Source organism: Bufo bufo, chromosome 1 (genome assembly GCF_905171765.1).
Source record: "Bufo bufo chromosome 1, aBufBuf1.1, whole genome shotgun sequence".
NCBI lineage: Eukaryota > Metazoa > Chordata > Amphibia > Anura > Bufonidae > Bufo > Bufo bufo.
In genome coordinates this window covers 627,310,467-627,336,059 of record NC_053389.1, presented here as the reverse complement: position 1 = coordinate 627,336,059, position 25,593 = coordinate 627,310,467, and the positions used below count along the sequence as shown (strand labels likewise).

The following is a 25,593-nucleotide window of genomic DNA, read 5'->3' as shown; positions in this document are numbered from 1 at the left end:
CGAAGTCCACTAGAGGACACCAACACATCTTGGTTGTCCTTGACTACACCACTCGGTACCCGGACGCGGTGCCACTGCGGCATACATCAGCCAAACACATAGCTAAGGAGTTAATGGAGATGTTTTCTCGAGTGGGTCTGCCTAAGGAGGTTCTAACTAACCAAAGGACCTCGTTTATGTCCAAGGTCATGAGGGAACTGTAAGTTGCTCCACATTAAACAGCTACGGACGTCCGTGTATCATACGCAAATGGATGGCCTGGTAGAGAGGTTTAATCAAACAAAAAATATGTTAAAAAGAGTGGTGTCTAAGGATGGGAGGGACTGGGACCTTCTTCCTATCTCATGTTCTTGCGAGAGTTGCCCCAGGCCTCTACTGGGTTCTCGCCCTTCAAACTGCTAAACGGCAGACACCCTCGACGTGGCCAAAGAGGTGTGGGAACAACAACCCACACTGCACAAAAGTGTGGTTAAGTACGTCACCCAGATGCAAGGATGGATAGAAACAGTTTTTCCTCTGGTTAGGGAGCATATGGAGGCAGCGCAACGAGCCCAGAGTAGGGTATATAATCGGCAGGCGTGGGTACAGAACCTTAACCCAGGTGATCTGGTGTTGGTTATGGTGCCAAACGTAGACAGTAAGTTCCTAGCTAGGTGGCAGGGGCCCTACGAGGTACTTTAAAAAACTGGAGAGGTAGATTACAAGGTACGCCAGCCAGGGAGGCGAAAGCCGGAGCAGGTGTACCATGTGAATCTGTTCAAACCATGGAAAGATAGGGAAACCTGTACTGAAGACAGCCCATGACCAGGGTTTCTAGGGGAAGCGGTTTCGGCTTCTCTGTTTGAAGCAAGGGAAGCGGATGCCAAAGTGAAAATTGTTGACAGCCTCTCCTCTAAACAGACTAATGAAGCCAGGGAGTTCATTAGTCGGAACACGGATGTGTTCTCGGACCTCAAAAAAACGCACTTCCATAATCCAGCATGACATTGTCACTGAGCCTCAGGCAAAAGTCTGGTTAAAACCATACCGGGTATCCGAGGCTCGGCGACAAGCCATCAGGGAGGAAGTGCAGCTAATGCTGCAGCTAGACGTCATTGAGGAGTCCAAAAGTGAATGGGCCAGTCCAATAGTCTTAATACCCAATCCGGACGGGACATTACGGTTCTGTAACGATTTTTGCAAACTAAACTAAATCTCTAAGTTTGATGCATATCACATGCCTCGGGTGGATGGGCTTATTGAAAGGCTAGGCCAAGCCCGGTATTTTTGTGTTTTGGACCTTATCATCAAAGGGCCCTCTGAGGGGGAATACAATTATTAAAATATAATTTTTAATCGAATGTGCAGCTAAAATATACCACAAAGATGCATCATCAAAACAATCATATAGGAGGGGTCCAAGCCTGGTACCCCAGTGTTGGTAGAGAATAGAAAAACACCTGCTCCACCTGTGAAGGTGCGAGCAGTCCTACCAGACCACGAAAGCTACTAGGATCAGCACGAATGTCCTGGTGGGTCAGTCCAAATGAGTCAGGTGTAGGCCGGATTCGAGGTCATATGGTGGAAATGGCGTCTGTACAGGCGATGCAGAGCTGTACCCTATCTAACCCTGTAGGAAGGGGAAGGAGGCTGTTTCCATTCTGCCTATCTACACAGAGCTCCTGCCCCGCAAGGGGCGACCCCGTCCGGATACCTGTCCCTATCTAGGACCTGATCCCTAGTGCTAGAAAATAATAAAAATTGTCAGTTTGAGTTCCTTATGACCTCCCGACGTGGCATGTTTCTGTCAGTGTCGACTCTTCAGGGGAAAAGACGGTGCAAAAAGGAAAAGAAGGACAACAAAAGGGACCGCAGGTATAAATCCTGCAGTAATAATTGGTACAAGTAAAGAGTCTTGTAGTTGTCACCCCTGGTGTTGGGATGCAACTCTGCAGAGGAAATGATAATCCAATGCCGGTCGGTGTATGAGGATATGATGGTCCTTTATTTGGTAGGGCCCCTATGGTTGGGGGAAATAACATGACACTCTACCAACCGCGATAATACACTTATCTGTGGGGTTTAAATAGTACCTGTGCGCGCCTTTCCTGGAGGAACCGCCCCTCCACCCTTGGCCCCGGCGTCTGACGTCACACGCGGACGCCGCACGCAACGTCAGACCCAGGCGCCGCATCACGTAGTGCGGGCGGCCAATCATCCGATGGGGAAAGGCGGCACGTTTGGTTACCTAGAAACAGGTAAATAGGAAACCACGTGGGACGCGCATAGATCTAGCGTGTCCATGGTAATGCTGCAAACACAATCGCAGCATGTCTATCATGGAATTTCTTGCAGAACTGCTAGGAACAGGGCTCCTAAAGGAAAGATCTGGAACCATCATATAGCACACCATATAAATTAGGTGCAGAGGACTTAAATGACCACTGTTGTAAACCCCTATTAATAAAATGTTGGGAGGGTGACAACAATATATTCAGATGAAGCAGCCATAATCGAGTCTCTTGTTCAGACCCAAGGGGGCGGATGTTTTGAGACAGAATATCCAACGCGATTCTCCTGTCCCAATCCCCTCCCCTAAATGGAGGCTTAACTAGATCGATGCCCAAAAACACCAGTTGGGCTCTGCCATTATGTTCTGTATATACAGTATATGTTTTGACACTGGGGTGTCTCTTTTGTGTGAGATATCTCCCAGGTGTTCGCCTACCCTCCTTCTAAATTCATGTACACTGCGTGCAGAATTATTAGGCAAATGAGTATTTTGACCACATCATCCTCTTTATGCATGTTGTCTTACTCCAAGCTGTATAGGCTCGAAAGCCTACTACCAATAAAGCATATTAGGTGATGTGCAACTCTGTAATGAGAAGGGGTGTGGTCTAATGACATCAACACCCTATATTAGGTGTGCATAATTATTAGGCAACTTCCTTTCCTTTGGCAAAATGGGTCAAAAGAAGGACTTGACAGGCTCAGAAAAGTCAAAAATAGTGAGATATCTTGCAGAGGGATGCAGCACTCTTAAAATTGCAAAGCTTCTGAAGCGTGATCATCGAACAATCAAGCGTTTCATTCAAAATAGTCAACAGGGTCGCAAGAAGCGTGTGGAAAAACCAAGGCGCAAAATAACTGCCCATGAACTGAGAAAAGTCAAGCGTGCAGCTGCCAAGATGCCACTTGCCACCAGTTTGGCCATATTTCAGAGCTGCAACATCACTGGAGTGCCCAAAAGCACAAGGTGTGCAATACTCAGAGACATGGCCAAGGTAAGAAAGGCTGAAAGACGACCACCACTGAACAAGACACACAAGCTGAAACGTCAATACTGGGCCAAGAAATATCTTAAGACTGCTTTTTCTAAGGTTTTATGGACTGATGAAATGAGAGTGAGTCTTGATGGGCCAGATGGATGGGCCCGTGGCTGGATTGGTAAAGGGCAGAGAGCTCCAGTCCGACTCAGACGCCAGCAAGGTGGAGGTGGAGTACTGGTTTGGGCTGGTATCATCAAAGATGAGCTTGTGGGGCCTTTTCGGGTTGAGGATGGAGTCAAGCTCAACTCCCAGTCCTACTGCCAGTTTCTGGAAGACACCTTCTTCAAGCAGTGGTACAGGAAGAAGTCTGCATCCTTCAAGAAAAACATGATTTTCATGCAGGACAATGCTCCATCACACGCGTCCAAGTACTCCACAGCGTGGCTGGCAAGAAAGGGTATAAAAGAAGAAAATCTAATGACATGGCCTCCTTATTCACCTGATCTGAACCCCATTGAGAACCTGTGGTCCATCATCAAATGTGAGATTTACAAGGAGGGAAAACAGTACACCTCTCTGAACAGTGTCTGGGAGGCTGTGGTTGCTGCTGCACGCAATGTTGATGGTGAACAGATCAAAACACTGACAGAATCCATGGATGGCAGGCTTTTGAGTGTCCTTGCAAAGAAAGGTGGCTATATTGGTCACTGATTTGTTTTTGTTTTGTTTTTGAATGTCAGAAATGTATATTTGTGAATGTTGAGATGTTATATTGGTTTCACTGGTAAAAATAAATAATTGAAATGGGTATATATTTGTTTTTTGTTAAGTTGCCTAATAATTATGCACAGTAATAGTCACCTGCACACACAGATATCCCCCTAAAATAGCTAAAACTAAAAACAAACTAAAAACTACTTCCAAAAATATTCAGCTTTGATATTAATGAGTTTTTTGGGTTTATTGAGAACATAGTTGTTGTTCAATAATAAAATTAATCCTCAAAAATACAACTTGCCTAATAATTCTGCACTCCCTTGTATAGTCTTGCCAATATACCCCATCCCACATTCACAATGGATGCGGTAAATTACTCCCCTTGTCCTGTAGTTGATGAACTGTGAGATGGAGTACTGCCTGCCTGTAACTTAGCTAATGAAGGATTTGGTTGTCTGTATGTGTTTGCACGCCACACAATTGCCGCATCTGTGGCAACTAGGTGGAATGCATCACGTTGGAGGAAAAGTGACTGTGCACAAGCTTGTCACGCAAATTGCGTCCTCGTCTATAGGTGATCTGGGGGTGTTCACCTAGTACTTCATAAAAATCAGGGTCCATTTTAAGGACCTCCCAGTGACGTTGGACAATTTGCTTTACTTGTTTAGAGCCCCTATCAAAATTGGTGATGATACGTAACACCTTAACATCTGGGTTACAAGTTTGGTTGGGGATAAGAAGAGAAGGTCTTAGTCGAGACAAGGCTGCCTTGTACGCCGACCTGAGGACGTGGTCTGGGTAACCCCTTTGTTGAAACCGCGTCCTCAGATCAGTGTGGTTTTCCGCATCCGTTGTGAATGTGGGATGGAGTACATTGGCAAGACTATACATGAATATAGGAGGGTAGGCGAACACCTGGGAGATATCTCACACAAAAGAGACACCTCAGAGTCAAAACATATACATACAGAAGATAATGGCAGAGCCCAACTGGTGTTTTTGGGCATCAATCTAGTTAAACCTCCATTTAGGGGAGGGGATTGGGACAGGAGCCTTCTCCAGCGCGAATCGCGTTGGATATTCTATCCCAAAACATCTGCCCCCTTGGGTCTGAACGAGAGACTCGATTATGGCTGCTTCATCTGAATATATTGTTGTCACCCTCCCAACATTTTATTAATGGGGGTTTACAACAGTCCTCTGCACCTAATTTATATGGTGTGTTATATGATGGTTCCAGATCTTTCCTTTAAGAGCCCTGTTCCTAGCGGTTCTGCAAGAAATGCTGCGATTGTGTTTGCAGCGTTACCATGGATGCGCTAGATCTATGCGCGTCCCACGTGGTTTCCTATTTACCTTTTTCTAGGTAACCATACGCACCGCCTTTCCCCATCGGATGATTGGCCGCCCGCACCACCTGATGCGGCGCCTGGGTCTGATGTTGCGTGCGGCGTCCGCGTGTGATGTCAGACGCTGGGGCCGAGGGTGGAGGGGCGGTTCCTACAGGAAAGGCGCGCACAGGTACTATTTAAACCCCACAGATAAGTGTATTATTGCGGTTGGTAGAGTGTCATGTTATTTCCCCCAACCATAGGGGCCCTACCAAATAGAGGACCGTCATATCCTCATACACCGACCGGCATTGGATTATCATTTCCTCTGCAGAGTTGCATCCCAACACCAGGGGTGACAACTACAAGACTTTTTACTTGTACCAGTTATTACTGCAGGATTTATACCTGCGGTCCCTTTTGTTGTCCATCTTTTCCTTTTTGCACCGTCTTTTCCCCTGAAGAGTCGACACTGACAGAAACGTGCCACGTCAGGAGGTCATAAGGAACTCAAACTGACAATTTTTATTATTTTCTAGCACTAGGGATCAGGTCCCGGATAGGGACAGGTATCCGGACGGGGTCGCCCCTTGCGGGGCAGAAGCTCTGTGTAGATAGGCAGAATGGAAACAGCCCCCTTCCCCTTCCTACAGGGTTAGATAGGGTACATCTCTGCATCGCCTGTACAGACGCCATTTCCACCATATGACCGCGAATCCGGCCTACACCTGACTCATTTGGACTGACCCACCAGGATATTCGTGCTGATCCTAGTAGCTTTTGTGGTCTGGTAAGACTGCTCGCACCTTCTCAGGTGGAGCAGGTGTTTTTCTATCCTCTACCAACACTGGGGTACCAGGCTTGGACCCCTCCTATATGTTTGTTTTGATGATGCATCTTTGTGGTATATTTTAGCCGCACATTGGATTAAAAGTTATATTTTAATAATTGTATTCCCCCTCAGAGGGCCCTTTGATGTTGAACTATTGTAATACCAGTGAGGTCCACACACATTGGAGCTTCAATTGTATTGTATTTGTTTTGGACCTTACCAAAGGGTGCTGACAGGTACCCTTGACAGAGGCTGCCAAAGAGAAAACTGCCTTCATCACACCAGAAGGGCTGTACCAATATAAGGTGTTATCCTTTGGTCTGCATGGCGCCACTGCCACTTTTGAACGGCTCATGGACGTTGTACTTCGTCCACATCGTTGGTACGCTTCGGCTTACCTGGACGATATTGTCATTCATAGTACGGACTGGGAAAGTAATCTACCAAAAGTGCAGGCTGTAGTGGACTCCCTTAGGAATGCTGCACTGACCGCTAACCCAAGAAAGTGCGCGATAGGGTTAGAAGAGACCAAGTATCTGGGGTATGTAATTGGGCGTGGAATCAAACCTCAGGTGAACAAAATTGAGGCAATTCGGAATTGGCCCTAACCTGTCACCACTAGGCAAATAAAGTCGTTCCTGGGAATAGTGGGCTATTATATCAGGTTTGTTCCCCATTTTGCCACTTTAGCAGCTCCGATGACAGGACTCCTGAAGGGATGGAAGTCCGTGACTGTCCACTGGAATAAGCAGGCGGAAAAGGCTTTCTCCGCTTTGAAGTCGGCCCTGTGTAGGTCCCCGGTTTTGGTGATGCCCGACTTAAAAGGGAGATTGTAGTACAGACCGATGCCTCTGAAGTAGGCCTCAGAGGTGTACTCAGTCAGAAAGTCAATGGGGAGGAACATCCCATTGTTTTCCTGAGCCGCAAACTTACCCCAGCCGAGACTAGGTACAGTATAGTAGAGAGAGAGTGCCTGGCCATCAAGTGGGCACTCGAGTCTCTCCGCTATTATCTGTTGGGGAGAAAGTTCCATCTGGTGACCAACCACTCCCTTCTCAAGTGGATGAGCCAAGCCAAGGAGAGGAATGCTCGGGTCACCAGATGGTTCTTATCTTTACAAAACTTCAAGTTTTCCGTGGAACATAGGGCAGGCAGGTTACAGGGAAACGCAGATGCCCTGTCCCGGGTACACTATCTGGCGGGTGTTCACCCCCTCAGGGTTGAACAAAGGAGGGGGATATTTAGAAAGGCGCAAGAGTCCGTCATTGATGAAATGTATGTGTCACCGAGGTTCCTGGCCTCGTTGAGGTATGAGCTGGTAGTTTCGAGTGTCAGCGGCAGCTAGTGCTGACTGACACTGTTTCCTGTTAGTATGGCTATAAAGCCAATCCGGGCCGGCTGTTACTGGGAGTAGCCAAAGTGCTGGGTGGGTGGATGCTACCCACATTCCCAGGCCGGGTCTTTACTGGCCTATATTAAACCCGGCCAGCATTCTCAGTTGGGTGTGGTTTTCTCCTCTCTGACAGTGGTGCGCTGTCAGTCTCTGTGTGTTTGGGAACTGAGAACTTTCCTGGGAGTGAAAGAAGCCACATCTCACTGAAAGACACCTGCTGGGAAACAAGCCCTAAGGCCCCTTTCACACGAGCGAGTATTCCGCGCGGATGCGATGCAGGAGGTGAACGCATTGCACCCGCACTGAATAACGACCCATTCATTTCTATGGGGCTGTGCACACGAGCGGTGATTTTCACGCATCACTTTTGCGTTGCGTGAAAATCGCAGCATGCTCCTCTTTGTGTGTTTTTCACGTAACGCAGGCCCCATAGAAATGAATGGGGTTGCGTGAAAATCGCAAGCATCCGCAAGCAAGTGCGGATGCGGTGCGATTTTCACGCACGGTTGCTAGGAGACGATCGGGATGGAGACCCGATCATTATTATTTTCCCTTATAACATGGTTATAAGGGAAAATAATAGCATTCTGAATACAGAATGCATAGTAAAACAGCGCTGGAGGGGTTAAAAAAAAACAAAAAACATTTAACTCACCTTAATCCACTTGCTTGCGTAGCCGGCATCTCCGTCTGTCTCTTTTACTGTATAGGATCTGTGGTGAGCATTAACTATAGTTCAAGGACCTGGGATGACGTCACTCCGGTCATCACATGGTACGTCACATGATCTTTTACCATGTTATAAGGGAAAATAATACTATTTACAGAACACCGATCCCAAGCCCGAACTTGTGTGAAGAAGTTCGGGTTTGGGTACCAAACACGCGCAATTTTTCTCACGCGAGTGCAAAACGCATTACAATGTTTTGCACTCGCGCGGAAAAATCGCGGGTGTTCCCGCAACGCACCCGCACATTTTCCCGCAACGCCCGTGTGAAAGAGGCCTAAAGCCTGCTGTGGACTGCGGGTGGAGAAACTGCTGACCAGGTGAAGGCTTTTGTTCTGTGAACTTTTTAAGACTACAAACTGTTACTTTTTGTTTTTCCTTATGTGTGAATAAAACACTGAACTGTTTAAGTTAAAGACTTTGTGGTTGCCTCTATACTGCGTCCGCTAGCCTGTCTACCAGAGCAAATCCCCACAGTTGTCATCAGCGTCTTCATTATGTTTACTGCAGGACCCAGGATGACGTAATTCGGTCCATACAGCAAAAGGAGGTGTACAATCACCCATCAATTTCCCCCCCAAAAAAACTGTGTCACAGAAAAAATTTCACCAGTACGTAATTCGGTCCATACAGCAAAAGGAGGTGTACAATCACCCATTAATTTTCCCCAAAAAATCCTGCTTTACAGAAAAAATTTCACCGCAAAAATGCCTTTACCACATATAACTGCACCGCTGAACAGCAAATAGGCCTTTATTTTTTTCCACTTTTACACTACACAAGACTTTTCAACGTATAAGTGCAACACTGAGCGGCGAATATATTTTTCTTTTGCCTACGGAGTCTTTTTGTTATAGCTTTGCACAGGGAGCAAGAATGTTACGCACAATTCTGATGGAACTCCTGATCTAAAGAAACTAGACTTGGACTCTAAGGCCTCATGCACACGACCGTTGTGTGCACCCGTGGCCGTTGTGCCGTTTTCCATTTTTTTTTCGCAGACCCATTGACTTTCAATGGGTCCGTGGAAAAATCGGAGAATGCACCGTTTTGCAGCCGCATCCATGATCCGTGTTTCCTGGCCGTGAAAAAAATATGACCTGTCCTATTTTTTTCACGGCCAACGGTTCACGGACCCATTCAAGTCAATGGGTCCGTGAAAGAACACGGATGCACACAAGATTGGCATCCGTGTCCGTGATCCGTGGCCGTAGGTTAGTTTTTATACAGACGGATCCGAAGATCCGTCTGCATAAAAGCTTTTTCATAGCTGAGTTTTCACTTCGTGAAAACTCAGAACCGACAGTATATTCTAACACAGAGGCGTTCCCATGGTGATGGGGACGCTTCAGGTTAGAATATACTAACAGAACTGTGTACATGACTGCCCCCTGCTGCCTGGAAGGTGCTGCCAGGCAGCAGGGGGCAGCCCCCCCACCCCCGTAGTTAACACATTGGTGGCCAGTGGGACCCCCCCTCCCCTGTAGTTAACTCATTGGTGGCCAGTGGGCCCCCCCCCTCCCCTGTAGTTAACTCATTGGTGGCCAGTGCGGCCGGCCCCCCTCCCTCCCCTGTAGTTAACTCGTGGTGGCCAGTGGGCCCCCCCCCCCTCCCCCTGTAGTTAACTCGTTGGTGGCCAGTGGGCCTTCTCCCCTCCCTCCCCCTCCTAATTAAAATCTCCCCCCTATCATTGGTGGCAGCGGAGTGTACCGATCGGAGTCCCAGTTTAATCGCTGGGGTTCCGATCGGTAACCATGGCAACTTTTTTTTCATGTCCGTGGATCCTCCAAAAATCAAGGAAGACCCACGGACGAAAAAACGGTCACGGATCACGGAAAAACGGAACCTGTTTTTGCGGACCGCAAAAAAATACGGTCGTGTGCATGAGGCCTAAATCAGAGGCTCTCCTGTCATGTCTTATGTGCTGTGGAGATCGAAGGCAGACGGAGCAGATAAAAACACATATTTATTTTCAACTTACTGAAGCTGCTAGATTTAATTGTGAATAGATGGTAAAGGCAAAGTCTGCTGGTGTGTTGTCATCAGCGTCTTCATTATGTTTTCTGCAGGACCCACGGTGACATAATTCGGTCCATACAGCAAAAGGGAGGTCTACAATCACCCATCAATAAGGCAAAGTCTGCTGGTGTGTTGTCATCAGCGTCTTCATTATGTTTACTGCAGGACCCACGACGACATAATTCGATCCATACAGCATAAGGGAGGTCTGCAATCACCCATCAATTTTCTCAAAAAAAAAACATGTTTGAAATAAAAAAATTCACCAATGAAAGGATAATGGCATTTGGTTCGTATAGAACAAAGTCTACAATCACCCATCAATTTTCCCGAAAAAAGCCTGTTTCACATAAAATATTTCACCACTACATAATTTGGTCAATACAGCAAAAGGAGGTCTACAATCACCCATCAATTTTCCCCCAAAAAGCCTGTTTTACATAAAAAAAATTCACCACTACGTATATCGGTCCATACCGCAGAAAGTGCTTTACCACATATAATTGCACCGATGAGGGGCAAATAGGCCCTAATTTTTCCCACTTTTACACTACACAAGGATTTTCAACATATAAGTGCAACGCTGGATGGCAATATATTTTTCTTTGCAACTAATACACGGCAGACAGGGCTTTAGAATATATAACTGCACTGCTGAATGACAATTAGGCCCTAATTTTTTTCTACTTTTACACAACACAAAAGGCTTTTCAACAGATAAGTGCAACGCTGAATGGCGAATATATTTTAATTTTGCCACTAATACACAGCAAAAAGGGCTTTAGAGTATATCACTGCACTACTGAACGGCAATTAGGCCCTAATTTTTTTCTACTTTTACACAAAACAAAAGGCTTTTCAACAGATAAGTGCAACGCTGAATGGCGAATATATTTTTAATCCGCCACTAATACAAGGCAAATAGGGCTTTAGAATATATAACTGCACCGCTGAAAGGCAATTGGGCCCTAATTTTTTCTACTTTTACACAACACAAAAGGCTTTTCAACAGATAAGTGCAACGCTGAATGGCAAATATATTTTAATTTCGCCACTAATACATGGCAAACAGGGCTTTAGAGTATATCACTGCACCGCTCAACGGCAATTGGGCCCTAATTTTTTCTAATTTTCCACAACACAACAGGCTTTTCAACAGATAAGTGCAGCGCTGATCGGTGAATATATTTTTATTGGTGATCGGTGAATATATTTTTATTTCGCCACTGTTACACGGCAAACAGGGCATCACTGCACTGCACAAGGGCAAATATATTTTTCTTTTGCTACTAATATATGGCAAAAAGGGATTTACAACATATAACTGTATTGCACAAGGGCAAATAAGACTTACTGTAGAAATATTTCCTTGCAATAAGAACGGTTTGCTGGTATTACAGAGCTGTATAATGGCAATTTGGATCCGCAGTCAGTGCACCAAGATGTAATTGGATTGTTCCTATTACCCAGTCTGTAACCTCCCCTACTGAACCCTGTTCTACACATATGCTGTGGAAGGATTCCTCCATATCCTTTCCCTGCACTTATAAATTGTTTTTTCACCACAATCAAGTCTTTCCTATCACTATCCCTAGCGCCTGCAGACGTCTCTCCCTGCACTAAGTATACTGGTAAATGGCAAAATCTAAGCTGGCTGCCGCTATTTATAGGGCTGTGACATCACAGGGCTGGCTGGCTGCTGATTGGCTGCATGTATGGCATTACAGGTGATCCAGCCTTCCCAGAGTTCCTTTCCCCATGTCCTCACATGTTGCAGCTGCCATTTTATGAAAAAAAATAATTTGTTACCACGAAGCATGAGCAAATTTGGCTTCGGTGCGAATTGAATTTTTCCTGAAATTTGGATAGAATTCCACTTCGTCAGCTTCAATTCGCTCATCTCTAGTTATTTTTTTTTAACAGGCTAATACTCCTATAGCTATTACATTATTAGGAACTCTTTAGCTAATTATATGTTGAGATGCAGTATCCAGGTAATTAAGTGATGGGAGGAAAGGCACAAATAATGGAGACTGGTACACACCTCAGGCATCCCTGACCTACAGTGCCTACATAAAACAGACTAGGAGATATTGAAAATTTAAAAATGGTGCAGTAGACACTCCTGTTATATTCTGAAAATACCACAGGACGCAAATGGGTCAACATTCACAGATTATTTCACAAGCAGCATTGATGAACAGGCTCCACCATTAATATTGTAAGTGATTAAAGGATTCCATCTAAATCTGTCATTTATATACAAGAAAGACATCAATTCTATAACAGAATCTTGGAAATTTGGCTATTTAGCATTTTAGCTGTTTTCTATGAGGATCTAGGCCCATGTATTACGTTTCAGGATATTTCATTGGTTTTCAACCAGAATTATTGTTTTCTCAAATTTGTTAGATAAATATAGTGCTAGTCGAATTGTTTGTTGCACTACTGCCTTGACTGAATATAATCTAAAAGATACATGGTGAAATCCATTTAATCCAATCTCCTATATTCCACAAATAGTAGAACTTTCTACCAATACTGAAGTGCAAGATCATTCACAATGTCACAGGCCCATAATATTGAGGAAGCTATTGTGATAAAAGGACCTGTCAGACCTCTCCTCTAACCTCTCCTAACATGGCTATTTTAGGAAACCCCTTGCATTCCCCATGTAATAACAATTCTGGAGCATTGATTCTTATGAGTCTATTTTGTGCCATTTGTTTATTATGCCTTATGGAAGTTAAAGGGGTATTCGGGTTAAATGAAGTTATCCCCTATCCATAGGATAGAGAATAACTATTAGATTGGTGGGGATGCTACTGCTGAGACCCCTACCGATCATGAGAACGGGGGCCCCATACCCTCTGCAGCCCCCCTGAAAAGTACAGCGTTCGGCAATCACTGGACATTCCCATACAAATTAATGTAGCAGCTGCACGCATATCTGACTGGCCACTGCTTACTTTTCAGGGGGGGATACAGAAGGTATGGGCCCAGTGGGTCTTTTTTTTTTTTCGGTGGAGAGGCAGCACCCCAGCAACATGACCAGGTCCTTTTGACCCACTTCTACCAGATTGATGGGGCTAACTCCCACAGCAGGAACTTATCTGCCTCATCCACCTCCTCCTCCATGACATGGTCCCATGCACATCGTCACTCACACTACTCCTCCTTCCTATCACATGTGTCAAGTCAGGACTGTTGTTGGAGCTGATCGCCCTGGTAGAGAGAAGCCACACCAGTGAGCATTTGAAGCTAAAGTACATCAAGCAGCAAACATCCCACTGGCTGTCACCTCGCCAACTCCAACTGGGCACAACATCCTGGCCACTCTGAACCTGGGGGAAATAACACATGCTCCTTTAATGGCCTTTAAAAAAAATGCACTGGCTTGAGCAACCAATGTTTTTCAAGTTCAAAAATCAAATCCCGAAGTTATTTACCAAAGTCCTGCAACACTTCAGTAATAACGAATTTGTCTCACCAGAGCCCATACATTTTCAATCTCATTACAGCATTAAATTTGGAGCTAAGTGACATCGGATCTAGGATCCGAAGCTCTCTTCACTCATCCCTAACGACACCCAAACATCTCAGTGGGGGGCAGAGGTGGGAAAAAAAATGGCTCCTTGGCCACACTGGCCAGAATTTCAACCTGTAGACTCGATTGATTATGCAGTGATAAACGTATCATTGACATCAAGCAGTTTTATGATTACTGGATAGCCATGCTTTTAGACCCTCACTACCAAGGCAAAATGGGGGAATGTTTTTCTCTGGCAGAAAGGGAGGACAGATTACATTACTACCAGAAGACACTGTGTATGCAGCTTACCGCAGCTTACGCGAGCAGATGCCTGCCACCAGAATGTCTGAAAGGGAGGACCCTCACCACCCAAGCAGCAGAAGCCATTTCAGTCCCCTCAACATGATGGAGGAGTTTTTCCACGTGCTGCGGCAAGCCGACAGCTCCCTCCTCAATCCCGAGGTCCAGGCCTACCTAAACGATGGCCAGTCTCTGGTGCATACCCAGTTACCTGACCCCATGGATTTGTGGGCAGGCTGACTGAAACAGTGGGCTGAACTGGCATAGCATGCTCTCTATTTTCTTTCTTGCACGGCTTCCAGTGTCATCTTGGAGAGGGTTTCCAGCGCCGCAAGGGGTGTGGTGACACCCCAAAATGGACCCAGTTGTCATCTGCCAGAGTCCAAAACATCACTCTCCTCTGACTGATTCTGATGTATAGACCTCGCTCACCTCACCTTGCTGGCAGTGACCTATCTTGCAACTGTTTCTGTCTGTGCCTATTTTCACGTTCTTTATGTGCCTCATGCTGCGGCCTGCATTATGCTACTAATGCCTCTCAATTGTCAATATATGTGTATTCAGTTTCCACACAAAATGTAACTTTTTTTTGGGGGGGGGAGGGTGGTTAACATGGCTGAAATTTTAAAGAAGTTGGTTTGCAGATAGTAATGATGAGGAGCCACAAAGGAATGACCAAGACAAACAACCAAAGACATCAAGGGTGTTTGCTCTAGATATCCTGGCCTCCTGTCTTATATTATGTATATGTTTTACTCTACCATGTAATGGTAGCCAAGGCCTGATACATTTGAAAAAAAACTTAAAGATGGGGGGAGGTTAACATGGTTGAAATAAAAAAAAAAAATATGTGGGGGGGTTAAATTTCATTAAGGCGCAGTATAAATGTACGTGAGTATTGCATCAATACCGTCCAGGCAATGCTGGGGCTTGCATCATGCCACTAATGCCTAATTAAACAGTAAGTAGTGGAAAAATCTCCAATGCCTAATAGAGCAATAAGACGAATCAGTGATCCTAATATCCTCATTCCACAGGCAAAATTCTGTTACAGAGAAATGTTTACCCTGATGAGTGTGCAGCTTTCACTATAATGTGAAGAATCCTAGATTACAACATTGTGACAGTCTTCTGCTTTCAGTGTTATCTCAGTCCATCCACCATTTACATAAAAAGTACATTCACTATGGCAGCAGATATACCTTCATAATTAGTAAATGAATCTCTGTGAATATACATTTTAGTCTCAATGCAATGTGTATCAAAAAGTCTACTGAGTAGACAGTGTATATTTATGTGAAAAAACAAGAACACTCCTCGTGAAGTTATTACGGTAGTTTGTCACATATGAACTTAGGTGGACATTGTGTCTTCATTTACACATACAATTTATGAAGATAATTATGTTATATTACAGCATGTGGAAATGTTTTTTTCCCAGAGGGCTACGTTCCCACATGAAATGTTACTTTTCTGGTACCATCAAATGGGATATGCTCCTCCTAAGGCAGCGTTTTGGTGTCCACCCCCAGAGCGGAATGGTGACTGAACGGAGGCAAACTGATGAATTCTGAGCGGATCCTTTTCTATTCAGAATGCATTAGGGCAAAACTGATCCGTTTTGGACCGCTTGTGAGAGCCCATGACGGATCTCACAAACGGAAAGCCAAAACGCGAGTGTGAAAGTAGCCTAAGGGTTGTATCCTTGAGGCAGTGGATCACCACAAACCTTGTAGCAAATAATGTGACTATTCAGGACTACTCATGAATGTATTAATTACTTTTTCAGAGCCCTGAACTAAGTTATTATCTGTCTTTTGTTTTAACCCTGTCACTTCTTTTTGACTTATGCATGTCCATCTACCTAATAAAAAAAGAAATGGAAGTACTGCCCCTTTTCAGTGAACTCCATGATTCCATTTAAATAATAGGAACTTATGAGCAATCTCCTAATATCAGTAAACATCCTTAAACCTCAAACATTTAGTTTGCAGTGGTGAAATGCATTGTATCAAAATTCCTACTGTAGGCACAGAGAACTCAATGTCAGCTCTGGTCTCGTCCTGTCACTGCAGCCTAGTGATGCTCAACAGACAATTCATCAATCTGTGGACCAGAATTTTCTTGCTGAATGAGTCATTTGACTAAAGAAGAATTTGCAAAAGAGACTTTGGTACCTTCACAGATCACTTCCTGGTTGGCCAAGAAACCAGCAAATCGTCACAGGTCCAGCTCCAGAAAACTGTTCTGCCCCCTGCCATCAGCTGTTATTGTTAGGTGAAACTCCAGATGAACTTACGTTTCCATGAAGGAGGCATGTCGGCAATACAAATATAATATGTAAATGAGCTGGGTCTGCAAAACAGACGTTCTGTCATGACTGAGGTCGTAAGGAAAAGGTGTTTTTGAAGCAACCTATTAAAAGGGAATTTGTTTTTGGAAAATGACCAATTGTTTAAATCATGTTTTTTTGAATGTTTGGTAATTTTTTATTTTATTTACACATCAATATCTATATTTTAAAGCATTAGTACATTCCTGCAGTTTTCAGAATGGCCTCTAAGGCCTCATGCACACAAACGCATTTTTATTCCTTGTCTGTTCCCTTTTTTTTGCGGACCGTATACGGGACCATTCATTTCAATGGGCCAGCAAAAAAAAACGGAAGGTACTCGGTGTGCATTCTGTTTCCGTATGTCCGTATTTCCATTCCTCAAAAAAATAGAACATGTCCTATTATTGTCCGCATTACGGCCAAGGATAGGCCTGTTCTATTAGGGGCCAGCTGTTCCGTTCCACAAAATACGGAATGCACACGGATATCATCTGTATTTTTTGCAGATCCGTTTTTGATCCCCTAATTTATTTTTCATTCAGTCAACATAATGGAGAGGATTTCTGTGTACATGCGCAATAGTGTTTTCTCTGGTTTTATGGTTTTTCATGTGGCCTTCACTGCAGGGAAACTATCAGGCCTCTATCTTTTAGAATAGTCCCAAGGAAGTTGTCAGCTTTAGGCCTCATGCACACGACCGGTTTTTTTTGCGGTCCGCAAAACGGATTTCCGTTGTTCCGTGATCCGTGAACGTTTTTTCTTCCGTGGGTCTTCCTTGATTTTTGGAGGATCCACGGACATGAAAAGTGAAAAAAAAAAATAAGTCAAGTTTGCATTGAAAATTATAGGAAAAACGGACACGGATCACCGACACGGATCACGGATGACTATCTGTGATTTTTCACGAACCCATTGACTTAAATGGGTCCGTGAACCGTTGTATGTTAAAAAAATAGGACAGGTCATATTTTTTTCACTGACTGGAAAAACGGATCACGGATGCGGAAGCCAAACGGTGCATTTTCCGATTTTTCCACGGACCCATTAAAAGTCAATGGGTCCGCGAAAAAAAACGGAAAACGGAACAACGGTCGCGGATGCACACAACCGTCGTGTGCATGAGGCCTAACCAAGGAGGTCAGAAACACATGTGCAATAGAGTACTTGTAGTTATTAAAAAGTGAGGGTCAGTTAACAGGCAGAAGTTTGATACACAGACAGATAATCAGAATAGCACATCTTCACTGGTAAACTACACTGCTCAAAAAAATAAAGGGAACACAAAAATAACACATCCTAGATCTGAATTAATTAAATATTCTTCTGAAATACTTTGTTCTTTACATAGTTGAATGTGCTGACAACAAAATCACACAAAAATAAAAAAATGGAAATCAAATTTTTTAACCCATGGAGGTCTGGATTTGGAGTCACACTCAAAATTAAAGTGGAAAAAAACACTACAGGCTGATCCAACTTTGATGTAATGTCCTTAAAAAAAGTCAAAATGAGGCTCAGTAGTGTGTGTGGCCTCCTCGTGCCTGTATGACCTCCCTACAACGCCTGTGCATGCTCCTGATGAGGTGGCGGACGGTCTCCTGAGGGATCTCCTCCCAGACCTGGACTAAAACATCTGCCAACTCCTGGACAGTCTGTGGTGCAACGTGACGTTGGTGGATTAGAGTGAGAATGATGTCCCAGATGTGCTCAATTGGATTCAGGTCTGGGGAACGGGCGGGCCCAATCATATCATCAATGCCTTCGTCTTGCAGGGAACTGCTGACACACTCCAGCCACATGAGGTCTAGCATTGTCTTGCATTAGGAGGAACCCAGGCCAACCGCACCAGAATATGGTCTCACAAGGGGTCTGAGGATCTCATCTCGGTACCTAATGGCAGTCAGGCCTACCTCTGGCGAGCACATGGAGGGCTGTGCGGCCTCCAAAGAAATGCCACCCCACACTATTACTGACCCAATGCCAAACCGGTCATGCTGGAGGATGTTGCAGGCAGCAGAATGTTCTCTACGGCGTCTCCAGACTCTGTCACGTCTGTCACATGTGCTCAGTGTGAACCTGCTTTCATCTGTGAAGAGCATAGGGCGCCAGTGGCGAATTTGCCAATCTTGGTGTTCGTCGGGCCCTCATATCACCCTCACCTGTGGACGTCGGGCCCTCATATCACCCTCATGGAGTCTGTTTCTGACCGTTTGAGCAGACACATGCACATTTGTGGCCTGCTGGAGGTCATTTTGCGGGGCTCTGGCAGTGCTCCTCCTGTTCCTCCTTGCACAAAGGCGGAGGTAGCGGTCCTGCTGCTGGGTTGTTGCCCTCCTACGGCCTCCTCCACGTCTCCTGATGTACTGGCCTGTCTCCTGGTAGCGCCTCCATGCTCTGGACACTACGCTGACAGACACAGCAAACCTTTTTGCCACAGCTCGCATTGATGTGCCATCCTGGATAAGCTGCATTACCTGAGCCACTTGTGTGGGTTGTAGACTCCGTCTCATGCTACCACTAGAGTGAAAGCATCGCCAGCATTCAAAAGTGACCAAAACATCAGCCAGGAAGCATAGGAACTGAGAAATGGTCTGTGGTCACCACCTGCAGAACCACTCCTTTATTGGGGTTGTCTTGCTAATTGACTATAATTTCCACCTGTTGTCTATCCCATTTGCACAACAGCATGTAAAATTGATTGTCACTCAGTGTTGCTTCCTAAGTGGACAGTTTGATTTCACAGAAGTGTGATTGACTTGGAGTTACATTGTGTTGTTTAAGTGTTCCCTTTATTTTTTTGAGCAGTGTATTAAACTACGAACCTAAGCTCATGCAAGGAGTGAGACGGCTGTCCAGCATTTATAGCAAAAGCTAATTTAGAATTAGAAGCAGCCATGCAATGGAGAGGAGGGGAGTGGTGGTGAGAGAAAAAAATTGGAGTAGCAGTAGTTCAAAGAATAATATTCCTGATAGATGTAGTGGGGCAGCAACGGACATGGGACGCTGATGTTACCAGTTTATTGGTGATCATTTAGCCTCATTTAGGCCTCTTTCACACTTGCGTTGTCCGGATCCATCGTGCACTCCATTTGCCGGAGGTGCCCGCCGGATCCGTAACACCGCAAGTGAACTGAAAGCATTCGGCCGCTTCATCCTCAATGCGCCTGCGCCGGGTGTAGATGTGACGTCATCGGCGCAGGCGCATTGATGATGAAGCAGCCGAGTGAGGTGGCCGCCTCTCAGTGCGCCTGCGCCGATTGAAGATAGGGTACGGGCTGCGCGCAGGCGCCAGATATTGAATGAAAACAGCAGGGCCAGTGGAGAAAGATCCGTCCGCTGCCCTGTCAATCAACAAGCAGAGGGGGCGTCATTACCATCGAGGATGCGGCTGCTACCAGCAAGTAGCCGCCCTACTTGCTGGTAGCAAGGTAATTTACATATTATAAAAATAGGGTTTTAGCAAATTCTACTGAACCAAAATTCTTATTTTACTTATGTATGGATAAATCGCAGTGTAGGGGTTTATATTAAGCAGAAAAAAAAAAAAAAACGGTTTAGTGGGCCTGACAGAAGCCCTTTAAAGTCCTGGTTGCCATAGTAGTAGTGGGGAGCGGGGGGAGCAGTATATTTAACCCGTCCGTGCGGCTCCGGGGTGCTCCAAATGACATCAGAGCGCCCCATGCGCATGGATGACGTGATCCATGCGACACGTCATCCATGCGCGTGGGGCGCCCTGACTCACTCTGAAGGGCCCTGGGAGCCGCACGGACGGTAAGTATACTGCTCCCCCGCTCCCCACTACACTTTACCATGGCAAACAGGACTTTAGTGTCCTGGCAGCCATGGTAACCATTCAGAAAAAGCTATACGTCGGATCCGGTAAAGCGCCGAAACGACGTTTAGCTTAAGGCCATATCCGGATTAATGCCTTTCAATGGGCATTAATTCCGGATCCGGCCTTGCGGCAAGTGTTCAGGATTTTTGACCGGAGCAAAAAGCGCAGCATGCTGCAGTATTTTCTCCGGCCAAAAAACGTTCCGTTCCGGAACTGAAGACATCTTGATGCATCCTGAACGGATTTCTCTCCATTCAGAATGCATGGGGATAATCCTGATCAGGGTTCTTCCGGCATAGAGCCCCGACGACGGAACTCTATGCCGGAACAGAACAACGCAAGTGTGAAAGAGCCCTAACATGGTGAAGTCATCAACATTGTACCTGCCAGAATGTTTGCTCATACAATTGTTCTGCACATACAATTGTTCTGCACATACATAATTATGGTCGGCTGCACATTCCTTATTAAACAGTTTGATGAGTTGCAGACAACCAAAGATTTGAAGTATTTGCTTGTGTGTAAGGTTAGTGGTCCCCAACCTTTTTTGCACCAAGGACCAGTTTCATGCAAGACAATTTTCCCTGGGACCGGGTGGGGAGGGGAGGGGACAGGGTTCTGGAGCGGGGCTTAGGGTGTGCTAGTCGGCGCTGACTCATTCACGTGCATAACAAAACACAAGGAGCATATTATAATATATAACACTATATAACGACTATATAAAATTACTAGGGTCTCTGCTGCACTGGTCTCTGCTGCACTGTACTGTATTTTTCGCCCTATAAGATGCACCTAGGTTTTAGAGTAGAACAATAGGAAAAAAATATATGTTTCATTACACCTCAGGCCAGACCAGCAATCAGACCCCCAATGTTAATCAGACGTCAGATCAGACCCCCAATGCCTCAGATCAACCCCCAAACCTTTAGCCATCTATCAGCCCCCATGTCAGCCATAAGCACCCATGTCAGCCATCAGCCCCCCATGTCAGCCATCAGCCCCCCATGTCAGCCATCAGCCCCCATGTCAGCCATCAGCACCTTATGTCAGCCATCAGCCCCTTATGTCAGCCATCAGCCCCCCCATGTCAGCCATCATCCCTTTATGTCAGCCATCAGCCATATGTCAGCCATCAGCCCCTTATGTTAGCCATCAGCCCCTTATGTCAGCCATCAGCCCCTTATGTCAGCCATCAGTCATATGTCAGCTATCAGCCATATGTCAGCCATCAGCCCTTTATGTCAGCCATCAGCCCCTTATGTCAGCCAAAAGCCCCCATGTCAGCAACCAGCCCTTATGTCAGCCATCAGCCCCCCATGTCAGCCATCAGCCCCACATTTCAGCCATAAGCCCCCCATGTCAGCCATCAGCCCCCCATGTCAGCCATAAGCCCCTTATGTCAGCCTCCAGTGCAAATAAATAAAAAAAAACACTTACCTCTCCTGCTCCTGGTCACCATTGCGATCCTCTTCATCCTGCTGTCGGTTGTGTATCGCGGCGCACAGTGTGAGGTCACAGAGCGACCTCATGCTGTGCGCAGCTCTGCACAGCCGGTAGCCGAGCCAAGGACCAGGAAGCGGTGAGTACAGATCTTTCACTGCTTCCTGGTCCTCCTGTATGAAGCGCTTCTATAATAGAAGCGCTTCATTAGTACTGCGTTAAAGATGGCCCTGATCGCCGCAGTTATGGTGCAGGAATCAGTAACTAGGTCAGAGGTAGCAGAATTAAATGTCTCTCTTTACTGAAGTGCAAAACAGGAGTTGTAGTACATCCAACAATAGCAAAACACAGCTCCAATTGTACACAAAGCAATTCTTCCCAGATATCGATGTATGGATTTAGGCAAGGATCAAAATTATGGCCCTCTTCTCTCTCTATCTGTCTCATGTCTCTTCCAGTAGAATCTACGGTGGGCACTAGTACTCTGTCGATGGTGGCTATAATGTCCACTGAGGGATACAGATTTTTTTGTGATACGACTGGCCAGGTCGTTTCCAGGTCTGAAGGGTGTCTTAACAGTGTCCATCACTGTAGTAAAGTCTTAACAGCTTTTGGCAGCAGGTTACCTTACTGACACCAGTGCTCGGCCATGCAGACTCTAGTTGTTTGTCTTACTCCTTCTCTCCTTCTGTAGATCATGCAGAGATAGGTGAGTCTATGTAGCTTTTTGGGCCTAAGAAGGAGCACAAGTCCTATCTCTTGAAAACTCAAGTCTCAACTGACCAACTGAGCTTGGAACAGATCCCGGATTCCCACCCAACCTCCTGAAAGAGCTGAGCCTTGATTGCTAACCTTGGCCTTGCCATCCATACCTGGTTATACCTGGTGCAATATCATAGCATGACATAACATAAAGTATGAATAATTTGCAGTTACCACACAATCTTGGGTACTGCACACAGAGTTCTGGCAGGAATATTGTCAGTTTGCTGGATGAAATATTACTGCATTCAGTGGTATTTTGTCCTTATTTTTGCCAGAATCTGCGACATAGGCTCCTTGCACTTAGTCTAAGACCTAGTTCACACGAACGTATCGCTTTTATAGTTTTTAGCGGTCCGTTTTTCATGGATCCGTTGTTCCATTTTTGAGTTCCGTTGTGTTTCCGTTTCCTTTCCGTTTTTCCGTTCCGTTTTTCTGTATGCCATGTACAGTATACAGTAATTACATAGAAAAAATGGGGCTAGGCATAACATTTCCAATAGATGGTTCAGAAAAAACGGAACGGATACGGAAGACACACGGATGCATTTCCGTATGTGTTCAGTTTTTTTTGCGGACCCATTGACTTGAACGGAGCCACGGAACATGATTTGCGGGCAATAATAGGACATGTTCTATCTTTCAACGGAACAGAAAAACGGAAATACGGAAACGGAATGCATACGGAGTACATTCCGTTTTTTTGCGGAACCATTGAAATGAATGGTTCCGTATACGGACCGTATACGGAACACAAAAAAAAGGCCCGTACACTCGCAAAAAAAACGTTTGTGTGAACTAGGCCTTAGTTAACAGGAAATAATGGAACATGCTACAAAATGTATTTTGTGGCATCTTTCTTCATTTGCATTGCATTTTTTTCCAAACTGCATCATGCTCTGGGAATGGCATTTTTTAACAATTTTTTTTACTAAAAATTTACAAGCTGAAAAAACTGCCACAACTGTGAAGTGAAGTCCTTATAGTATAAAGAATAATTATTTTTTTCTTCTGTAATTGTTGCTTCTAAAAAAAAAAAAAATGTTTATAAAACTGCAGTGCTGATCTTGAGATCCAGATACTGTATCCAGTATTATTCTCTAGTTAAAAGTTAGAGACTTATTATGAATTCTCATACTGTTCTGTTTAATTGTCATGATATGGGAGTGATCTTTGGGCGAGCCTGCTTGTGAAATTGAATGAGAGTGGTTGATATAACTTTATAATCACTGCGTTATTTTAAGCAGTATTTCATGTGCTTGTTTTTTTGTTCTGTTCTGACTTTTTATGTTAAATAAAATACATTTAGAAGGTTTTTCCTAAACCAACCTAAAATTTTGGAATCCCCACATTCACAAGCACTGAAATCAATAAAATATAGTTATGGAAGCCCTCTCTAAGAACATTTTTAAGTTTACATGGCTTTGATTGGTTTTGATGAAGTGATGTCCATGCACGGACAACTATATTTACATTGGGACCAATGGGACCCCTGTAACTTGCTGATTGATTGCACTTACAAACAAGGCTCAAAGTCTAAAATGTACTTGCAATGATATATTTACACCCATGATATGTCTCCAACTTGGTCAAAACTGTGCTACAAGGACACTGTAAATGACTTTGCTTTGCTTACACACTAGAAGCCAAAGCTAATTTGAATGTACTCTTCCTACCTGCCTGCCGTCCATCTATTCAGTTCATACATTATGCAATGCATTTATTGAGAGTAATGCGCTTCTATCAGAAGATATAATTCTAATGTCTTAAACACCCAACACAGAAATGTGAAAATATCAATGCAAAACTGACCTTTACTGAAAAGTAGTTTGAAGCAGTTCTTCTTCCCTTCTTGCCTTCTTTAGACTTGCAGCATTGTGTCTGTTTCTTGAAACTTTGTGGGTGAGACAAGACACTCTCTGAATCAGACAATGGTTTGCTAATGTGGGAAGGGCTGTGCCAAGAAGAGTCATTGAAATATACAGCCCCAGACATGTAGATACAGAGTGAGAACCTTTGTCAAATGTTCCCACCTCCCTCAGTCCAAGGATGTTAAGAGAGAATTCCAGAGTACTCACTGATGAAGCAAGAAGGCATTAAAACTTGTTACAGGCTCAGTAGCTGGACACTTCTGAAGCAAGAAGGGACAAGGTAAAATAATCTGCTTTTATATTCTGTTACTATTCAACTATTAGATGCTATCTCAGATCTATTTACATGGGGTTATAATTGCCCCAATCATTTGACTGATTGTTCATAATGATTGATCAGTGTATACATGCCAAGTATTTGAATAATGAATGATAATGTGCTTGTTCCATGTTAAAAGTACAGTATCTTATATGCTGACCTAAAAGTCCTTCATGGTGGGATGTAAATCCAAACGTACACAGGTATGAGTCTGTGAAACTGTGTGAAAGGGGAAATTAATATTCAATTTCATATCAGATTTAACTAAAAAGCCTTTCTTGTAACGTCCACTTACTACAGTATATGGTTGGTCAGCACTTATTACAGACAAGGCAGATTTACTAATACTGTCTAATAGTAGGACAATGTAAATTTAGACAGACAGTCTTAAACCTCACCAGATTCCTTACCGTAGCTGACGCTGGATGATAAATCTGGCACACCCACAACCTGTCTAGTCTAAATTGGCACTGCCTATTTTCTGGCACCTTTTTGGTGCAAAATCTAACATTTAGGCTCTATTCACACATCCGCAATTCTGTTCCGCATTTTGCGGAACGGAATTGCGGACCCATTCATTTCTATGGGGCTGCACGATATGCTGCCCGGATCCGGAAATGCGGACCCACACTTCCGGGTCCGCATTTCCGTTCCCGAAAAAAGTAGAACATGTCCTATTCTTGACCGCAATTGCGGACAAGGATAGGCATGTTCTATTAGTGCCGGCGATGTGCGGTCCGCAAAATGCGTGTTTTGCGGATTTGCAAAACACACATGGATGTGTGAATAGACCCTTAAGCTGCGCCCCTTTCCCTTTAAAGCCATGCCCGCATTCTGCGAAGCCACACACTTTTGCTAAGCAAGGTGAAAAAAGTGTCTTAAAGTATCTAAAACCCTTGATAAATGTAGTTTAAAAGCATGTTCGCCAG

General features: G+C 44.8%; 2 protein-coding genes across 2 annotated transcripts in view; one reads left to right on the top strand and one right to left on the bottom strand.

Annotated features, from left to right (window-relative positions):
* DUOX1 (dual oxidase 1) overlaps nt 1-24,448 on the bottom strand; it is a 278,604-nt gene extending 254,156 nt beyond the window's left edge. Inside the window, exon 1 of the mRNA XM_040413827.1 lies at nt 24,287-24,448. The gene's annotated coding sequence lies outside the window, so the exon portion shown is untranslated. The remainder of the gene's footprint in view (nt 1-24,286) is intronic.
* Nucleotides 24,449-24,506: 58 nt separating this feature from the next.
* DUOXA1 (dual oxidase maturation factor 1) overlaps nt 24,507-25,593 on the top strand; it is a 190,947-nt gene continuing 189,860 nt past the window's right edge. The window contains exon 1 of the mRNA XM_040413826.1: nt 24,507-24,625. The gene's annotated coding sequence lies outside the window, so the exon portion shown is untranslated. The remainder of the gene's footprint in view (nt 24,626-25,593) is intronic.